A 23594-nucleotide genomic window follows, 5' to 3' on the forward strand; every position below is an offset into this window, starting at 1 on the left:
TTAATTTATTATAAATATGATTCGAAGTTTAATTTATTATATAAATAATTCAATAGTTTAATTTGTTATATAAATAATTCAATAGTTTAATTTATAATGAATTGTTTAATTTATTATAAAAATATTTCTGGTGATTATTTTAAAATGTTTTGTTTAATTTTATACAAAAATAATTCAATGTTTATTTTGTTATATATATAATGCAATAGTTTAATTGGTTATATAAATAATTCAATAGTTTAATTTATAATGAATTGTTTAATTTATTAATTAAATAATTCAAGTGATTATTTTAAAATGATTTGTTTAATTTTTTTTAAAAACAACTCAAAGTTTAATTTATTATACAAATAATTCAATAGTATAATTTATTATTTAAATAATTCAAAGTTTATTTTATTATATAAATAATTCTGTCATTTAATTTATTAAATTAATAATTCAATAGTTTAATTTATAATGAATGGTTTAATTTATTTTATAAATAATTCAAGTTACTATTTTAAAATGAATTGTTTAATTTATTATAAAAGTAATTCAAAGTTTAATTTATTATATAAACAATGCAATAGTTTAATTTATTATATAAATAATTCATTAATTTAATTCATAATGAATTGTTTAATTTATTATGTAAATAATACTGGTGATTATTTTAAAATGATATGTTTAATTTTATATTAAAAACAATTCAAAGTTTAATTTATTATACAAATAATTCAATATTTTAATTTATTCTGTAAATAATTCAATAGTTTAATTTATAATGAATTGATTAATTTATTATAAAAATAATTCAATAGTTTAATTTATAATCAATTGTTTGATTTATTACATAAATAATTCAAGTGATTATTTTAAAATGAATTGTTTCATTTATTAAAAAAATAATTCGAAGTTTAATTTATTATACAAATAATTCAATAGTTTAATTTATTCAATAAATAATTCAATAGTTTAATTTATAATGAATTGTTTAATTTATTACATAAATAATTCAAGTGATTATTTTAAAATGAATTGTTTAATTTATTATAAAAATAATTCAAAGTTTATTTTATTATATAAATAATTCTATAGTTTAAATTATTATATAAATAATTCAATAGTTTAATTGACAATGAATGGTTTAATTTATTATGTAAATAATACTGGTGATTATTTTAAAATGATATGTTTAATTTTATATTAAAAACAATTCAAAGTTTAATTTATTATACAAATAAATCAATATTTTAATTTATTCTGTACATAATTCAATAGTTTAATTTATAATGAATTGTTTAATTTATCATATAAATAATTCAAGTGTTTATTTTAAAATGAATTGTTTAATTTATTATAAATATAATTCAAAGTTTATTTTATTATATAAATAATTCACTAGTTTCGTTTATTATGTAAATAATTCAATAGTTTAATTTATAATGAATTGTTTAATTTATATTAAAAATAATTCAAGTGATTATTTTTTAAATGAATTGTTTAATTTATTATAAATATAATTCAAAGTTTATTTTATTATATCAATAATTCAATAGTTTAATTTATTATATAAATAATTCAATCGTTTAATTTCTTCAATAAATAATTCATTAGTTGAATTTATAATGAATTGTTTAATTTATTATATAAATAATTCAAGTGATTATTTTAAAATGAATTGTTTCATTTATTAGAAAAATAATTCAAAGTTTAATTTATTATACAAATAATTCAATAGTTTAATTTATTCTATTAATAATTCAATAGTTTAATTAATAATGAATTGTTTAATTTATTATATAAATAATTCTGCGGATTATTTTAAAATGATTTGTTTAATTTTATATAAAAATAATTTAAAGTTTAATTTATTCTATAAATAATTCAATAGTTTAATTTATAATGAATTGTATAATTTATTATATAAATAATTCAAGTGATTATTTTAAAATGAATTGTTTCATTTATTATAAATATAATTCAAATTTTATTTTATTATATAAATAATTCAATAGTTTAATTTATAATGAATTGTTTGATTTATTACATAAATAATTCAAGTGATTATTTTAAAATGATTTGTTTAATTCATTATAAAAATAATTCAAAGTTTATTTCATTGTAGAAACAATGCAATAGTTTAATTTATAATATAAATAATTCAACAGTTTAATTTATAATGAATTGTTTAATTTATTATATAAATAATTCTGGTGATTATTTTAAAATGATTTGTTTAATTTAATATAAAAATAATTCAAAGTTTAATTTATTGTACAAATAATTCAATAGTTTAATTTATTCTATAAATAATTCAATAGTTTAATTTATAATGAATTGTTTAATTTATTACATAAATAATTCAAGTGATTATTTTAAAATGAATTGTTTAATTTATTATAAAAATAATTCAAAGTTTATTTTATTATATAAATAATTCTATAGTTTAAATTATTATATAAATAATTCAATAGTTTAATTGATAATGAATGGTTTAATTTATTATGTAAATAATACTGGTGATTATTTTAAAATGATATGTTTAATTTATTATAAAAATAATTCAAAATTTATTTTATTATATAAATAATTCTATAGTTTAAATTATTATACAAATAATTCAATAGTTTAATTTATAATGAATTGTTTAATTTATTATAAAAATAATTCAATAGTTTAATTTATAATCAATTGTTTGATTTATTACTTAAATAATTCAAGTGATTATTTTAAAATGAATTGTTTCATTTATTAAAAAAATAATTCGAAGTTTAATTTATTATACAAATAATTCAATAGTTTAATTTATTCTATAAGTTATTCAATAGTTTAATTTATATTGAATTGTTAAATTTATTACATAAATAATTCAAGTGATTATTTTAAAATGAATTGTTTCATTTATTATAAATATAATTCAAAGTTTATTTTATTATATAAATAATTCAATAGTTTAATTTATAATGAATTGTTTGATTTATTACATAAATAATTCAAGTGATTATTTTAAAATGATTTGTTTAATTCATTATAAAAATAATTCAAAGTTTATTTTATTGTACAAACAATGCAATAGTTTAATTTATAATATAAATAATTCAACAGTTTAATTTATAATGAATTGTTTAATTTATTATATAAATAATTCTGGTGATTATTTTAAAATGATTTGTTTAATTTAATATAAAAATAATTCAAAGTTTAATTTATTGTACAAATAATTCAATAGTTTAATTTATTCTATAAATAATTCAATAGTTTAATTTATAATGAATTGTTTAATTTATTACATAAATAATTCAAGTGATTATTTTAAAATGAATTGTTTAATTTATTATAAAAATAATTCAAAGTTAATTTTATTATATCAATAATTCTATAGTTTAAATTATTATATAAATAATTCAATAGTTTAATTGATAATGAATGGTTTAATTTACTATGTAAATAATACTGGTGATTATTTTAAAATGATATGTTTAATTTATTATAAAAATAATTCAAAGTTTATTTTATTATATAAATAATTCTATAGTTTAAATTATTATATAAATAATTCAATAGTTTAATTGATAATGAATGGTTTAATTTATTATGTAAATAATACTGGTGATTATTTTAAAATGATATGTTTAATTTATTATAAAAATAATTCAAAATTTATTTTATTATATAAATAATTCTATAGTTTAAATTATTATATAAATAATTCAATAGTTTAATTGACAATGAATGGTTTAATTTATTATGTAAATAATACTGGTGATTATTTTAAAATGATATGTTTAATTTTATATTAAAAACAATTCAAAGTTTAATTTATTCTATAAATAATTCAATAGTTTAATTTATAATGAATTGTATAATTTATTACATAAATAATTCAAGTGATTATTTTAAAATGAAATGTTTAATTTATTATAAAAATAATTCAAAGTTTATTTTATTATACAAATAATTCAATAGTTTAATTTATAATGAATTGTTTAATTTATTATAAAAATAATTCAATAGTTTAATTTATAATCAATTGTTTGATTTATTACATAAATAATTCAAGTGATTATTTTAAAATGAATTGTTTCATTTATTAAAAAAATAATTCGAAGTTTAATTTATTATATAAATAATTCAATAGTTTAATTTATTCTATAAATTATTCAATAGTTTAATTTATATTGAATTGTTAAATTTATTACATAAATAATTCAAATGATTATTTTAAAATGAATTGTTTCATTTATTATAAATATAATTCAAAGTTTATTTTATTATATAAATAATTCAATAGTTTAATTTATAATGAATTGTTTGATTTATTACATAAATAATTCAAGTGATTATTTTAAAATGATTTGTTTAATTCATTATAAAAATAATTCAAAGTTTATTTTATTGTACAAACAATGCAATAGTTTAATTTATAATATAAATAATTCAACAGTTTAATTTATAATGAATTGTTTAATTTATTATATAAATAATTCTGGTGATTATTTTAAAATGATTTGTTTAATTTAATATAAAAATAATTAAAAGTTTAATTTATTGTACAAATAATTCAATAGTTTAATTTATTCTATAAATAATTCAATAGTTTAATTTATAATGAATTGTTTAATTTATTACATAAATAATTCAAGTGATTATTTTAAAATGAATTGTTTAATTTATTATAAAAATAATTCAAAGTTTATTTTATTATATCAATAATTCTATGGTTTAAATTATTATATAAATAATTCAATAGTTTAATTGATAATGAATGGTTTAATTTACTATGTAAATAATACTGGTGATTATTTTAAAATGATATGTTTAATTTATTATAAAAATAATTCAAAGTTTATTTTATTATATAAATAATTCTATAGTTTAAATTATTATATAAATAATTCAATAGTTTAATTGATAATGAATGGTTTAATTTATTATGTAAATAATACTGGTGATTATTTTAAAATGATATGTTTAATTTTATATTAAAAACAATTCAAAGTTTAATTTATTATACAAATAATTCAATATTTTAATTATTCTGTACATAATTTAATAGTTTTTATTTATAATGAATTGTTTAATTTATTATATAAATAATTCAAGTGATTATTTTAAAATGAATTGTTTAATTTATTATAAATATAATTCAAAGTTTATTTTATTAAATAAATAATTCAATAGTTTCATTTATTATGTAAATATTTCAATAGTTTAATTTATAATGAATTGTTTAATTTATAATAAAAATAATTCAAGTGATTATTTTTTAAATGAATTGTTTAATTTATTATAAATATAATTCAAAGTTTATTTTATTATATCAATAATTCAATAGTTTAATTTATTATATAAATAATTCAATAGTTTAATTTATTCAATAAATAATTCATTAGTTGAATTTATAATGAATTGTTTAATTTATTATATAAATAATTCAAGTGATTATTTTAAAATGATTTGTTTAATTTTATATAAAAACAATACAAAGTTTAATTTATTATACAAATAATTCACTAGTTTAATTTATTATATAAATAATTCAATAGTTTAATTTATAATATATTGTTTTACTTAATATATAAATAATTCAAGTGATTATTTTAAAATGAATTGTTTAATTTATTATAAATATAACTCAAAGTTTATTTTATTATATAAATAATTCAATCGTTTAATTTTTAATGAATTGTTTGATTTATTACATAAATAATTCAAGTGATTATTTTAAAATGAATTGTTTAATTTATTATAAATATAATTCAAAGTTTATTTTATAATATAAATAATTCAATAGTTTAATTTGTTATATAAATAATTCAATAGTTTAATTTATAATGAATTGTTTAATTTATTATAAAAATATTTCTGGTGATTATTTTAAAATGATTTGTTTAATTTTATACAAAAATAATTCAATGTTTATTTTGTTATATATATAATGCAATAGTTTAATTGGTTATATAAATAATTCAATAGTTTAATTTATAATGAATTGTTTAATTTATTAATTAAATAATTCAAGTGATTATTTTTAAATGATTTGTTTAATTTTTTTTAAAACAACTGAAAGTTTAATTTATTATACAAATAATTCAATAGTATAATTTATTATATAAATAATTCAAAGTTTATATTATTATATAAATAATTCTGTCATTTAATTTATTATATTAATAATTCAATAGTTTAATTTATAATGAATGGTTTAATTTATTTTATAAATAATTCAAGTTACTATTTTAAAATGAATTGTTTAATTTATTATAAAAGTAATTCAAAGTTTAATTTATTATATAAACAATGCAATAGTTTAATTTATTATATAAATAATTCATTAATTTAATTCATAATGAATTGTTTAATTTATTATGTAAATAATACTGGTGATTATTTTAAAATGATATGTTTAATTTTATATTAAAAACAATTCAAAGTTTAATTTATTATACAAATAATTCAATATTTTAATTGATTCTGTAAATAATTAAATAGTTTAATTTATAATGAATTGTTAAATTTATTATAAAAATAATTGAATAGTTTAATTTATAATCAATTGTTTGATTTATTACATAAATAATTCAAGTGATTATTTTAAAATGAATTGTTTCATTTATTAAAAAAATAATTCGCAGTTTAATTTATTATACAAATAATTCAATAGTTTAATTTATAATATAAATAATTCAACAGTTTAATTTATAATGAATTGTTTAATTTATTATATAAATAATTCTGGTGATTATTTTAAAATGATTTGTTTAATTTAATATAAAAATAATTCAAAGTTTAATTTATTCTATAAATAATTCAACAGTTTAATTTATAATGAATTGTGTAATTTATTACATAAATAATTCAAGTGATTATTTTAAAATGAATTGTTTAATTTATTATAAAAATAATTCAAAGTTTATTTTATTATATAAATAATTTTATAGTTTAAATTATTATATAAATAATTCAATAGTTTAATTGATAATGAATGGTTTAATTTATTATGTAAATAATACTGGTGATTATTTTAAAATGATATGTTTAATTTTGTATCAAAAACAATTCAAAGTTTAATTTATTATACAAATAATAATTTATTCTGTACATAATTCAATAGTTTAATTTATAATGAATTGTTTAATTTATTATATCAATAATTCAAGTGATTATTTTAAAATGAATTGTTTAATTTATTATAAATATAATTCAAAGTTTATTTTATTATATAAATAATTCAATAGTTTCATTTATTATGTAAATAATTCAATAGTTTAATTTATAATGAATTGTTTAATTTATAATAAAAATAATTCAAGTGATTATTTTTTAAATGAATTGTTTAATTTATTATAAATATATTTCAAAGTTTATTTTATTATATCAATAATTCAATAGTTTAATTTATTATACAAATAATTCAATAGTTTAATTTATTCTATTAATAATTCAACAGTTTAATTAATAATGAATTGTTTAATTTATTATATAAATAATTCTGCTGATTATTTTAAAATGATGTTTAATTTTATATAAAAATAATTTAAAGTTTAATTTATTCGATAAATAATTCAATAGTTTAATTTATAATGAATTGTATAATTTATTACATGAATAAATCAAGTGATTCTTTTAAAATGAAATGTTTAATTTATTATAAAAATAATTCAAAGTTTATTTTATAATATAAATAATTCTATAGTTTATTTTATTATATAAATAATTTTATAGTTTAAATTATTATATAAATAATTCAATAGTTTAATTGATAATGAATGGTTTAATTTATTATGTAAATAATACTGGTGATTATTTTAAAATGATATGTTTAATTTTGTATCAAAAACAATTCAAAGTTTAATTTATTATACAAATAATTCAATATTTTAATTTATTCTGTACATAATTCAATAGTTTAATTTATAATGAATTGTTTAATTTATTATATAAATAATTCAAGTGATTATTTTAAAATGAATTGTTTAATTTATTATAAATATAATTCAAAGTTTATTTTATTATATAAATAATTCAATAGTTTCATTTATTATGTAAATAATTCAATAGTTTAATTTATAATGAATTGTTTAATTTATAATAAAAATAATTCAAGTGATTATTTTTTAAATGAATTGTTTAATTTATTATAAATATATTTCAAAGTTTATTTTATTATATCAATAATTCAATAGTTTAATTTATTATACAAATAATTCAATAGTTTAATTTATTCTATTAATAATTCAACAGTTTAATTAATAATGAATTATTTAATTTATTATATAAATAATTCTGCTGATTATTTTAAAATGATTTGTTTAATTTTATATAAAAATAATTTAAAGTTTAATTTATTCGATAAATAATTCAATAGTTTAATTTATAATGAATTGTATAATTTATTACATGAATAAATCAAGTGATTCTTTTAAAATGAAATGTTTAATTTATTATAAAAATAATTCAAAGTTTATTTTATAATATAAATAATTCTATAGTTTAATTTATTATATAAATAATTCAATAGTTTAATTTATAATGAATTGCTTAATTTATTATATAAATAATTCAAGTTATTATTTTAAAATGAATTGTTTAATTTATTATAAATATAATTCAATAGTTTCATTTATTATGTAAATAATTCAATAGTTTAATTTATAATGAATTGTTTAATTTATTATAAAAGTAATTCAAAGTTTAATTTATTATATAAACAATGCAATAGTTTAATTTATTATATAAATAATTCATTAATTTAATTCATAATGAATTGTTTAATTTATTATGTAAATAATACTGGTGATTATTTTAAAATGATATGTTTAATTTTATATTAAAAACAATTCAAAGTTTAATTTATTATACAAATAATTCAATATTTTAATTTATTCTGTAAATAATTCAATAGTTTAATTTATAATGAATTGTTTGATTGATTACATAAATAATTCAAGTGATTATTTTAAAATGAATTGTTTCATTTATTAAAAAAATAATTCGAAGTTTAATTTATTATACAAATAATTCAATAGTTTAATTTATAATATAAATAATTCAACAGTTTAATTTATAATGAATTGTTTAATTTATTATATAAATAATTCTGGTGATTATTTTAAAATGATTTGTTTAATTTAATATAAAAATAATTCAAAGTTTAATTTATTCTATAAATAATTCAATAGTTTAATTTATAATGAATTGTATAATTTATTACATGAATAAATCAAGTGATTCTTTTAAAATGAAATGTTTAATTTATTATAAAAATAATTCAAAGTTTATTTTATAATATAAATAATTCTATAGTTTAATTTATTATATAAATAATTCAATAGTTTAATTTATAATGAATTGCTTAATTTATTATATAAATAATTCAAGTTATTATTTTAAAATGAATTGTTTAATTTATTATAAATATAATTCAATAGTTTCATTTATTATGTAAATAATTCAATAGTTTAATTTATAATGAATTGTTTAATTTATAATAAAAATAATTCAAGTGATTAGTTTTTATATGAATTGTTTAATTTATTATAAAAATCATTCAAGGTATAATTTATCATATAAATAACTCAATAGTTTAATTTATAATGAATTGTTTTATTTATTATATAAATTATTCAAGTAATTATTTTAAAATGAATTGTTTAATTTATTATAAATATAATTCAAAGTTTATTTTATTATATAAATAATTCAATAGTTTCATTTATTATGTAAATAATTCAATAGTTTAATTTATTCTGTACATAATTCAATAGTTTAATTTATAATGAATTGTTTAATTTATTATATAAATAATTCAAGTGATTATTTTAAAATGAATTGTTTAATTTATTATGAATATAATTCAAAGTTTATTTTATTATATAAATAATTCAATAGTTTCATTTATTATGTAAATAATTCAATAGTTTAATTTATTATATAAATAATTCAATCGTTTAATTTATTCAATAAATAATTCATTAGTTGAATTTATAATGAATTGTTTAATTTATAATATAAATAATTCAAGTGATTATTTTAAAATGATTTGTTTAATTTTATATAAAAACAATACAAAGTTTAATTTATTATACAAATAATTCACTAGTTTAATTTATTATATAAATAATTCAATAGTTTAATTTATAACATATTGTTTTACTTAATATATAAATAATTCAAGTGATTATTTTAAAATGAATTGTTTAATTTATTATAAATATAACTCAAAGTTTATTTTATTATATAAATAATTCAATCGTTTAATTTTTAATGAATTGTTTGATTTATTACATAAATAATTCAAGTGATTATTTTAAAATGAATTGTTTAATTTATTATAAAAATAATTCAAAGTTTAATTTATTATACAAATAATTCAATAGTTTAATTTATTCTATTAATAATTCAACAGTTTAATTAATAATGAATTGTTTAATTTATTATATAAATAATTCTGCTGATTATTTTAAAATGATTTGTTTAATTTTATATAAAAATAATTTAAAGTTTAATTTATTCGATAAATAATTCAATAGTTTAATTTATAATGAATTGTATAATTTATTACATGAATAAATCAAGTGATTCTTTTAAAATGAAATGTTTAATTTATTATAAAAATAATTCAAAGTTTATTTTATAATATAAATAATTCTATAGTTTAATTTATTATATAAATAATTCAATAGTTTAATTTATAATGAATTGCTTAATTTATTATATAAATAATTCAAGTTATTATTTTAAAATGAATTGTTTAATTTATTATAAATATAATTCAATAGTTTCAGTTATTATGTAAATAATTCAATAGTTTAATTTATAATGAATTGTTTAATTTATAATAAAAATAATTCAAGTGATTATTTTTTATATGAATTGTTTAATTTATTATAAAAATCATTCAAGGTATAATTTATCATATAAATAACTCAATAGTTTAATTTATAATGAATTGTTTTATTTATTATATAAATTATTCAAGTAATTATTTTAAAATGAATTGTTTAATTTATTATAAATATAATTCAAAGTTTATTTTATTATATAAATAATTCAATAGTTTAATTTGTTATATAAATAATTCAATAGTTTAATTTATAATGAATTGTTTAATTTATTATAAAAATATTTCTGGTGATTATTTTAAAATGATTTGTTTAATTTTATACAAAAATAATTCAATGTTTATTTTGTTATATATATAATGCAATAGTTTAATTGGTTATATAAATAATTCAATAGTTTAATTTATAATGAATTGTTTAATTTATTAATTAAATAATTCAAGTGATTATTTTAAAATGATTTGTTTAATTTTTTTTTTAAACAACTCAAAGTTTAATTTATTATACAAATAATTCAATAGTATAATTTATTATATAAATAATTCAAAGTTTATTTTATCATATAAATAATTCTGTCATTTAATTTATTATATTAATAATTCAATAGTTTAATTTATAATGAATGGTTTAATTTATTTTATAAATAATTCAAGTTACTATTTTAAAATGAATTGTTTAATTTATTATAAAAGTAATTCAATAGTTTAATTTATTATATAAATAATTCATTAATTTAATTCATCATGAATTGTTTAATTTATTATGTAAATAATACTGGTGATTATTTTAAAATGATAAGTTTAATTTTATATTAAAAACAATTCAAAGTTTAATTTATTATACAAATAATTCAATATTTTAATTTATTCTGTAAATTATTCAATAGTTTAATTCATAATGAATTGTTTAATTCATTATGTAAATAATACTGGTGATTATTTTAAAATGATATGTTTAATTTTATATTAAAAACAATTCAAAGTTTAATTTATTATACAAATAATTCAATATTTTAATTTATTCTGTAAATAATTCAATAGTTTAGTTTATAATGAATTGTTTAATATATTATAAAAATAATTCAATAGTTTAATTTATAATCAATTGTTTGATTTATTACATAAATAATTCAAGTGATTATTTTAAAATGAATTGTTTCATTTATTAAAAAAATAATTCGAAGTTTAATTTATTATACAAATAATTCAATAGTTTAATTTATAATATAAATAATTCAACAGTTTAATTTATAATGAATTGTTTAATTTATTATATAAATAATTCTGGTGATTATTTTAAAATGATTTGTTTAATTTAATATAAAAATAATTCAAAGTTTAATTTATTCTACAAATAATTCAATAGTTTAATTTATTCTATAAATAATTCAATAGTTTAATTTATAATGAATTGTTTAATTTATTACATAAATAATTCAAGTGATTATTTTAAAATGAATTGTTTAATTTATTATAAAAATAATTCAAAGTATATTTTATTATATAAATAATTTTATAGTTTAAATTATTATATAAATAATTCAATAGTTTAATTGATAATGAATGGTTTAATTTATTATGTAAATAATACTGGTGATTATTTTAAAATGATATGTTTAATTTTATATTAAAAACAATTCAAAGTTTAATTTATTATACAAATAATTCAATATTTTAATTTATTCTGTACATAATTCAATAGTTTAATTCATAATGAATTGTTTAATTTATTATATAAATAATTCAAGTGATTATTTTTAAATGAATTGTTTAATTTATTATAAATATAATTCAAAGTTTATTTTATTATATAAATAATTCAATAGTTTAATTATTCTATTAATAATTCAACAGTTTAATTAATAATGAATTGTTTAATTTATTATATAAATATTTCTGGTGATTATTTTTAAATGATTTGTTTAATTTTTTTTTTAAACAACTGAAAGTTTAATTTATTATACAAATAATTCAATAGTATAATTTATTATATAAATAATTCTTTCATTTAATTTATTATATTAATAATTCAATAGTTTAATTTATAATGAATGGTTTAATTTATTTTATAAATAATTCAAGTTACTATTTTAAAATGAATTGTTTAATTTATTATAAAAGTAATTCAAAGTTTAATTTATTATATATACAATGCAATAGTTTAATTTATTATATAAATAATTCATTAATTTAATTTCTAATGAATTGTTTAATTTATTATGTAAATAATACTGGTGATTATTTTAAAATGATATGTTTAATTTTATATTAAAAACAATTCAAAGTTTAATTTATTATACAAATAATTCAATATTTTAATTTATTCTGTAAATAATTCAATAGTTTAATTTATAATGAATTGTTTAATTTATTATATAAATAATTCTGGTGATTATTTTAAAATGATTTGTTTAATTTAATATAAAAATAATTCAAAGTTTAATTTATTCTATAAATAATTCAATAGTTTAATTTATAATGAATTGTGTAATTTATTACATAAATAATTCAAGTGATTATTTTAAAATGAATTGTTTAATTTATTATAAAAATAATTCAAAGTTTATTTTATTATATAAATAATTTTATAGTTTAAATTATTATATAAATAATTCAATAGTTTAATTGATAATGAATGGTTTAATTTATTATGTAAATAATACTGGTGATTATTTTAAAATGATATGTTTAATTTTATATCAAAAACAATTCAAAGTTTAATTTATTATACAAATAATTCAATATTTTAATTTATTCTGTACATAATTCAATAGTTTAATTTATAATGAATTGTTTAATTTATTATAAATATAATTCAAAGTTTATTTTATTATATAAATAATTCAATAGTTTCATTTATTATGTAAATAATTCAATAGTTTAATTTATAATGAATTGTTTAATTTATAATAAAAATAATTCAAGTGATTATTTTTTAAATGAATTGTTTAATTTATTATAAATATATTTCAAAGTTTATTTTATTATATCAATAATTCAATAGTTTAATTTATTATATAAATAATTCAATCGTTTAATTTATTCAATAAATAATTCATTAGTTGAATTTATAATGAATTGTTTAATTTATTATATAAATAATTCAAGTGATTATTTTAAAATGATTTGTTTAATTTTATATAAAAACAATACAAAGTTTAATTTATTATACAAATAATTCACTAGTTTAATTTATTATATAAATAATTCAATAGTTTAATTTATAACATATTGTTTTACTTAATATATAAATAATTCAAGTGATTATTTTAAAATGAATTGTTTAATTTATTATAAATATAACTCAAAGTTTATTTTATTATATAAATAATTCAATCGTTTAATTTTTAATGAATTGTTTGATTTATTACATAAATAATTCAAGTGATTATTTTAAAATGAATTGTTTAATTTATTATAAAAATAATTCAAAGTTTAATTTATTATACAAATAATTCAATAGTTTAATTTATTCTATTAATAATTCAACAGTTTAATTAATAATGAATTGTTTAATTTATTATATAAATAATTCTGCTGATTATTTTAAAATGATTTGTTTAATTTTATATAAAAATAATTTAAAGTTTAATTTATTCGATAAATAATTCAATAGTTTAATTTATAATGAATTGTATAATTTATTATATAAATAATTCAAGTTATTATTTTAAAATGAATTGTTTAATTTATTATAAATATAATTCAATAGTTTCATTTATTATGTAAATAATTCAATAGTTTAATTTATAATGAATTGTTTAATTTATAATAAAATAATTCAAGTGATTATTTTTTATATGAATTGTTTAATTTATTATAAAAATCATTCAAGGTATAATTTATCATATAAATAACTCAATAGTTTAATTTATAATGAATTGTTTTATTTATTATATAAATTATTCAAGTAATTATTTTAAAATGAATTGTTTAATTTATTATAAATATAATTCAAAGTTTATTTTATTATATAAATAATTCAATAGTTTAATTTGTTATATAAATAATTCAATAGTTTAATTTATAATGAATTGTTTAATTTATTATAAAAATATTTCTGGTGATTATTTTAAAATGATTTGTTTAATTTTATACAAAAATAATTCAATGTTTATTTTGTTATATATATAATGCAATAGTTTAATTGGTTATATAAATAATTCAATAGTTTAATTTATAATGAATTGTTTAATTTATTAATTAAATAATTCAAGTGATTATTTTAAAATGATTTGTTTAATTTTTTTTTTAAACAACTCAAAGTTTAATTTATTATACAAATAATTCAATAGTATAATTTATTATATAAATAATTCAAAGTTTATTTTATTATATAAATAATTCTGTCATTTAATTTATTATATTAATAATTCAATAGTTTAATTTATAATGAATGGTTTAATTTATTTTATAAATAATTCAAGTTACTATTTTAAAATGAATTGTTTAATTTATTATAAAAGTAATTCAAAGTTTAATTTATTATATAAACAACGCAATAGTTTAATTTATTATATAAATAATTCATTAATTTAATTCATAATGAATTGTTTAATTTATTATGTAAATAATACTGGTGATTATTTTAAAATGATATGTTTAATTTTATATTAAAAACAATTCAAAGTTTAATTTATTATACAAATAATTCAATATTTTAATTTATTCTGTAAATAATTCAATAGTTTAATTCATAATGAATTGTTTAATTTATTATAAAAATAATTCAATAGTTTAATTTATAATATAAATAATTCAACAGTTTAATTCATAATGAATTGTTTAATTTATTATATAAATAATTCTGGTGATTATTTTAAAACGATTTGTTTAATTTAATATAAAAATTATTCAAAGTTTAATTTATTATACAAATAATTCAATAGTTTAATTTATAATGAATTGTTTAATTTATTACATAAATAATTCAAGTGATTATTTTAAAATGAATTGTTTAATTTATTATAAAAATAATTCAAAGTTTATTTTATTATATAAATAATTTTATAGTTTAAATTATTATATAAATAATTCAATAGTTTAATTGACAATGAATGGTTTAATTTATTATGTAAATAATACTGGTGATTATTTTAAAATGATATGTTTAATTTTATATTAAAAACAATTCAAAGTTTAATTTATTATACAAATAATTCAATATTTTAATTTATTCTGTACATAATTCAATAGTTTAATTTATAATGAATTGTTTAATTTATTATATAAATAATTCAAGTGATTATTTAAAATGAATTGTTTAATTTATTATAAATATAATTCAAAGTTTATTTTATTATATAAATAATTCAATAGTTTCATTTATTATGTAAATAATTCAATAGTTTAATTTATAATGAATTGTTTAATTTATAATAAAAATAATTCAAGTGATTATTTTTTAAATGAATTGTTTAATTTATTATAAATATAATTCAAAGTTTATTTTATTATATCAATAATTCAATAGTTTAATTTATTATATAAATAATTCAATCGTTTAATTTATTCAATAAATAATTCAATAGTTTAATTCATAATATATTGTTTTACTTAATATATAAATAATTCAAGTGATTATTTTAAAATGAATTGTTTAATTTATTATAAATATAACTCAAAGTTTATTTTATTATATAAATAATTCAATCGTTTAATTTTTAATGAATTGTTTGATTTATTACATAAATAATTCAAGTGATTATTTTAAAATGAATTGTTTAATTTATTATAAAAATGATTCAAAGTTTAATTTATTATACAAATCATTCAATAGTTTAATTTATTCTATACATTATTCAATAGTTTAATTGATATTGAATTGTTAAATTTATTACATAAATAATTCAAGTGATTATTTTAAAATGAATTGTTTAATTTATTATAAATATAATTCAAAGTTTATTTTATTATATAAATAATTCAATAGTTTAATTTATAATGAATTGTTTGATTTATTACATAAATAATTCAAGTGATTATTTTAAAATGATTTGTTTAATTCATTATAAAAATAATTCAAAGTTTAATTTATTGTAGAAACAATGCAATAGTTTAATTTATAATATAAATAATTCAACAGTTTAATTTATAATGAATTGTTTAATTTATTATATAAATAATTCAAGTGATTATTTTAAAATGATTTGTTTAATTTTATATAAAAACAATACAAAGTTTAATTTATTATACAAATAATTCACTAGTTTAATTTATTATATAAATAATTCAATAGTTTAATTCATAATATATTGTTTTACTTAATATGTAAATAATTCAAGTGATTATTTTAAAATGAATTGTTTAATTTATTATAAATATAACTCAAAGTTTATTTATTATATAAATAATTCAATCGTTTAATTTTTAATGAATTGTTTTATTTATTACATAAATAATTCACGTGATTATTTTAAAATGAATTGTTTCATTTATTAGAAAAATAATTCAAAGTTTAATTTATTGTACAAATAATTCAATAGTTTAATTTATTCTATTAATAATTCAATAGTTTAATAAATAATGAATTGTTTAATTTATTATATAAATAATTCTGCTGATTATTTTAAAATGATTTGTTTAATTTTATATAAAAATAATTTAAAGTTTAATTTATTCTATAAATAATTCAATAGTTTAATTTATAATGAATTGTATAATTTATTACATAAATAATTCAATTGATTATTTTTTAAATGAATTGTTTAATTTATTATAAATATAATTCAATAGTTTCATTTATTATGTAAATAATTCAATAGATTAATTTATAATGAATTGTTTGATTTATTACATGAATAATTCAAGTGATTATTTTAAAATGAATTGTTTAATTTATTATAAAAATAATTCAAAGTTTAATTTATTATACAAATAATTCAATAGTTTAATTTATTCTATAAATAATTCAATAGTTTAATTTATAATGAATTGTTTAATTTATTACATAAATAATTCAAGTGATTATTTTAAAATGAATTGTTTAATTTATTATAAAAATAATTCAAAGTTTATTTTATTATATGAATAATTCTATAGTTTAAATTATTATATACATAATTCAATAATTTAATTGATAATGACTGGTTTAATTTATTATGTAAATAATACTGGTGATTATTTAAAAATGATATGTTTAATTTTATATTAAAAACAATTCAAAGTTTAATTTATTATACAAATAATTCAATATTTTGATTTATTCTGTACATAATTCAATAGTTTAATTCATAATGAATTGTTTAATTTATTATATAAATAATTCAAGTGTTTATTTTAAAATGAATTGTTTAATTTATTATAAATATAATTCAAAGTTTATTTTATTATATAAATAATTCAATAGTTTCATTTATTATGTAAATAATTCAATAGTTTAATTTATAATGAATTGTTTAATTTATAATAAAAATAATTCAAGTGATTATTTTTGAAATGAATTGTTTAATTTATTATAAATATAATTTAAAGTTTATTGTATTATATCAATAATTCAATAGTTTAATTTATTATATAAATAATTCAATCGTTTAATTTCTTCAATAAATAATTCATTAGTTGAATTTATAATGAATTGTTTAATTTATTATATAAATAATTCAAGTGATTATTTTAAAATGATTTGTTTAATTTTTTTATAAAAACAATACAAAGTTTAATTTATTATACAAATAATTCACTAGTTTAATTTATTATATAAATAATTCAATAGTTTAATTCATAATATATTGTTTTAATTAATATATAAATAATTCAAGTGATTATTTTAAAATGAATTGTTTAATTTATTATAAATATAACTCAAAGTTTATTTTATTATATAAATAATACAATAGTTTAATTTATAATCAATTGTTTGATTTATTACATAAATAATTCAAGTGATTATTTTAAAATGAATTGTTTCATTTATTAAAAAAATAATTCGAAGTTTAATTTATAATATAAATAATTCAACAGTTTAATTTTTAATGAATTGTTTGATTTATTACATAAATAATTCAAGTGATTATTTTAAAATGAATTGTTTAATTTATTATACAAATAATTCAATAGTTTAATTTATTCTATAAATTTTTCAATAGTTTAATTTATATTGAATTGTTTAATTTATTACATAAATAATTCAAGTGATTATTTTAAAATGAATTGTTTAATTTATTATAAATATAAATCAAAGTTTATTTTATTATATAAATAATTCAATAGTTTCATTTATTATGTAAATAATTCAACAGTTTAATTCATAATATATTGTTTTACTTAATATATAAATAATTCAAGTGATTATTTTAAAATGAATTGTTTAATTTATTATAAATATAACTCAAAGTTTATTTTATTATATAAATAATTCAATCGTTTAATTTTTAATGAATTGTTTGATTTATTACATAAATAATTCAAGTGATTATTTTAAAATGAATTGTTTAATTTATTATAAATATAATTCAAAGTTTATTTTATTATATAAATAATTCAATAGTTTAATTTATAATGAATTGTTTGATTTATTACATAAATAATTCAAGTGATTATTTTAAAATGATTTGTTTAATTCATTATAAAAATAATTCAAAGTTTAATTTATTGTAGAAACAATGCAATAGTTTAATTTATAATATAAATAATTCAACAGTTTAATTTATAATGAATTGTTTAATTTATTATATAAATAATTCAAGTGATTATTTTAAAATGATTTGTTTAATTTTATATAAAAACAATACAAAGTTTAATTTATTATACAAATAATTCACTAGTTTAATTTATTATATAAATAATTCAATAGTTTAATTCATAATATATTGTTTTACTTAATATGTAAATAATTCAAGTGATTATTTTAAAATGAATTGTTTAATTTATTATAAATATAACTCAAAGTTTATTTATTATATAAATAATTCAATCGTTTAATTTTTAATGAATTGTTTTATTTATTACATAAATAATTCACGTGATTATTTTAAAATGAATTGTTTCATTTATTTGAAAAATAATTCAAAGTTTAATTTATTGTACAAATAATTCAATAGTTTAATTTATTCTATTAATAATTCAATAGTTTAATAAATAATGAATTGTTTAATTTATTATATAAATAATTCTGCTGATTATTTTAAAATGATTTGTTTAATTTTATATAAAAATAATTTAAAGTTTAATTTATTCTATAAATAATTCAATAGTTTAATTTATAATGAATTGTATAATTTATTACATAAATAATTCAATTGATTATTTTTTAAATGAATTGTTTAATTTATTATAAATATAATTCAATAGTTTCATTTATTATGTAAATAATTCAACAGTTTAATTTATAATGAATTGTATGATTTATTACATGAATAATTCAAGTGATTATTTTAAAATGAATTGTTTAATTTATTATAAAAATAATTCAAAGTTTAATTTATTATACAAATAATTCAATAGTTTAATTTATTCTATAAATAATTCAATAGTTTAATTTATAATGAATTGTTTAATTTATTACATAAATAATTCAAGTGATTATTTTAAAATGAATTGTTTAATTTATTATAAAAATAATTCAAAGTTTATTTTATTATATGAATAATTCTATAGTTTAAATTATGATATAAATAATTCAATAATTTAATTGATAATGACTGGTTTAATTTATTATGTAAATAATACTGGTGATTATTTAAAAATGATATGTTTAATTTTATATTAAAAACAATTCAAAGTTTAATTTATTATACAAATAATTCAATATTTTGATTTATTCTGAGCATAATTCAATAGTTTAATTTATAATGAATTGTTTAATTTATTATATAAATAATTCAAGTGTTTATTTTAAAATGAATTGTTTAATTTATTATAAATATAATTCAAAGTTTATTTTATTATATAAATAATTCAATAGTTTCATTTATTATGTAAATAATTCAATAGTTTAATTTATAATGAATTGTTTAATTTATAATAAAAATAATTCAAGTGATTATTTTTGAAATGAATTGTTTAATTTATTATAAATATAATTTAAAGTTTATTGTATTATATCAATAATTCAATAGTTTAATTTATTATATAAATAATTCAATCGTTTAATTTCTTCAATAAATAATTCATTAGTTGAATTTATAATGAATTGTTTAATTTATTATATAAATAATTCAAGTGATTATTTTAAAATGATTTGTTTAATTTTTTTATAAAAACAATACAAAGTTTAATTTATTATACAAATAATTCACTAGTTTAATTTATTATATAAATAATTCAATAGTTTAATTCATAATATATTGTTTTAATTAATATATAAATAATTCAAGTGATTATTTTAAAATGAATTGTTTAATTTATTATAAATATAACTCAAAGTTTATTTTATTATATAAATAATACAATAGTTTAATTTATAATCAATTGTTTGATTTATTACATAAATAATTCAAGTGATTATTTTAAAATGAATTGTTTCATTTATTAAAAAAATAATTCGAAGTTTAATTTATAATATAAATAATTCAACAGTTTAATTTTTAATGAATTGTTTGATTTATTACATAAATAATTCAAGTGATTATTTTAAAATGAATTGTTTAATTTATTATACAAATAATTCAATAGTTTAATTTATTCTATAAATTATTCAATAGTTTAATTTATATTGAATTGTTTAATTTATTACATAAATAATTCAAGTGATTATTTTAAAATGAATTGTTTAATTTATTATAAATATAAATCAAAGTTTATTTTATTATATAAATAATTCAATAGTTTCATTTATTATGTAAATAATTCAACAGTTTAATTCATAATATATTGTTTTACTTAATATATAAATAATTCAAGTGATTATTTTAAAATGAATTGTTTAATTTATTATAAATATAACTCAAAGTTTATTTTATTATATAAATAATTCAATCGTTTAATTTTTAATGAATTGTTTGATTTATTACATAAATAATTCAAGTGATTATTTTAAAATGAATTGTTTAATTTATTATGAAAATAATTCAAAGTTTAATTTATTATACAAATAATTCAATAGTTTAATTTATTCTATTAATAATTCAATAGTTTAATTAATAATGAATTGTTTAATTTATTATATAAATAATTCTGCTGATTATTTTAAAATGATTTGTTTAATTTAAATAAAAATAATTTAAAGTTTAATTTATTCTATAAATAATTCAATAGTTTAATTTATAATGAATTGTATAATTTATTACATAAATAATTCAAGTGATTATTTTAAAATGAATTGTTTAATTTATTATAAATATGATTCGAAGTTTAATTTATTATATAAATAATTCAATAGTTTAATTTGTTATATAAATAATTCAATAGTTTAATTTATAATGAATTGTTTAATTTATTATAAAAATATTTCTGCTGATTATTTTAAAATGTTTTGTTTAATTTTATACAAAAATAATTCAATGTTTATTTTGTTATATATATAATGCAATAGTTTAATTGGTTATATAAATAATTCAATAGTTTAATTTATAATGAATTGTTTAATTTATTAATTAAATAATTCAAGTGATTATTTTAAAATGATTTGTTTAATTTTTTTTAAAACAACTCAAAGTTTAATTTATTATACAAATAATTCAATAGTATAATTTATTATATGAATAATTCAAAGTTTATTTTATTATATAAATAATTCTGTCATTTAATTTATTAAATTAATAATTCAATAGTTTAATTTATAATGAATGGTTTAATTTATTTTATAAATAATTCAAGTTACTATTTTAAAATGAATTGTTTAATTTATTATAAAAGTAATTCAAAGTTTAATTTATTATATAAACAATGCAATAGTTTAATTTATTATATAAATAATTCATTAATTTAATTCATAATGAATTGTTTAATTTATTATGTAAATAATACTGGTGATTATTTTAAAATGATATGTTTAATTTTATATTAAAAACAATTCAAAGTTTAATTTATTATACAAATAATTCAATAGTTTAATTTATTCTATAAATAATTCAATAGTTTAATTTATAATGAATTGTTTAATTTATTACATAAATAATTCAAGTGATTATTTTAAAATGAATTGTTTAATTTATTATAAAAATAATTCAAAGTTTATTTTATTATATAAATAATTCTATAGTTTAAATTATTATATAAATAATTCAATAGTTTAATTGACAATGAATGGTTTAATTTATTATGTAAATAATACTGGTGATTATATAAAATGATTTGTTTAATTTTTTTTTAAAACAACTTTAAGTTTAATTTATTATACAAATCATTCAATAGTATAATTTATTATATAAATAATTCAAAGTTTATTTTATTATATAAATAATTCTGTCATTTAATTTATTATATTAATAATTCAATAGTTTAATTTATAATGAATGGTTTAATTTATTTTATAAATAATTCAAGTTACTATTTTAAAATGAATTGTTTAATTTATTATAAAAGTAATTCAAAGTTTAATTTATTATATAAACAATGCAATAGTTTAATTTATTATATAAATAATTCATTAATTTAATTCATAATGAATTGTTTAATTTATTATGTAAATAATACCGGTGATTATTTTAAAATGATATGTTTAATTTTATATTAAAAACAATTCAAAGTTTAATTTATTATACAAATAATTCAATATTATAATTTATTCTGTAAATAATTCAATAGTTTAATTTATAATGAATTGTTTAATTTATTATAAAAATAATTCAATAGTTTAATTTATAATCAATTGTTTGATTTATTA

The sequence above is a fragment of the Heptranchias perlo genome, chromosome 17, assembly GCF_035084215.1.
Source record: "Heptranchias perlo isolate sHepPer1 chromosome 17, sHepPer1.hap1, whole genome shotgun sequence".
NCBI classification, from domain to species: Eukaryota; Metazoa; Chordata; class Chondrichthyes; order Hexanchiformes; family Hexanchidae; genus Heptranchias; species Heptranchias perlo.